Source organism: Frankliniella occidentalis, unplaced genomic scaffold (assembly GCF_000697945.3).
Source record: "Frankliniella occidentalis isolate FOCC.00 unplaced genomic scaffold, Focc_3.1 Scaffold232, whole genome shotgun sequence".
NCBI lineage: Eukaryota > Metazoa > Arthropoda > Insecta > Thysanoptera > Thripidae > Frankliniella > Frankliniella occidentalis.
This window is the reverse complement of record NW_026267358.1, coordinates 178,248-179,360: the sequence shown is the minus strand read 5'-3', so window position 1 is coordinate 179,360 and position 1,113 is coordinate 178,248.

The following is a 1,113-nucleotide window of genomic DNA, read 5'->3' as shown; positions in this document are numbered from 1 at the left end:
TCTCTGAGACCTCTGCCCTGTACCGATCAATTAGTGGTGGAAGGAGTTTTCTAGGAGAATTAATATTCGTACCGACAATCTGTCCTCGTTTTTCGTATCACAGCGAAATGTTGATTGAAGTCGAAGGGCAATTTTGAACCTACATTTGAGAACGATGCTCCGGGCCCGGGGCCAACGCGACCCCGGCCCGCGGCGCCTCGCCCAGCGTATGCTCAACACGGACGTGCGGCTCGGCTACGCACGGCACGGTTCTGCGTGTCGCAGGTCCCTGGCGCACTGCTGCTGTCTCAGCTTTACGATTTTACAAGGGGCAGTGGGAGGGGGCGAAGATGAGGGCCGGTCCTTTATTCATCTGACTCTCGCTGTCTGACCGAAGGAAACAATCGTGACAACCCGTGTAGCGGTCCAGCTCGTGCAACAATGCAGCCAAACCGTTTGAGATATCGACCTCAGATTTTGATACAAGGTAGATAAAGAAGTGGGCTACCTCACTCCAGAGCCCTTTTCCAACAAGAGCACCCACGAAAAATTCTGTTGTGGTCAATAGAGGAGTTGCCTGGAAGCAGACGACCAGGAAAGAAGTACAAGAATATCGGAGGTAGAATGTGAAATTGTGGCGTTAACCAATAGACCCTATTCAGTCTCGGCTAAAAGAGAAGAAGACAGGAATCCCGACCGGAAACACGAAAAATAACGCTATTTTAACGATTCAATGGCTTTGGAAGGTAGAAGCACAATCCACAATGTTTGTGATAATTTTTTATGTCGGGTTTGCAAGTTCGCGAAGAAATGGCAGGATAAAGGTACTGGTTCCGGTCGGGATTCCTGTTTTCTTCTTCCGGAGCCGAGACTGAATAGGGTCTATCGGTCTATCCAGGATGACCACCGCTAATGCCTGTTAAGCACTGATTGGTTAACCACTCAATTTCTCATACCAGCTTCCGGTCCTCTTGTTCTTCTTCTCTAATGATCTGCTTCCAGGCAACTCCTCTATAGGGTGGAAATAGGGTATTTCAATGGAGCGCTGCCCGGAACTAAGAAGAACAAAACCGGATACAGAGAGCGGTGGTGGGGGCGGGCGCGCGGAGGAGCGGCGGGTGGAGGGGAGCCTCC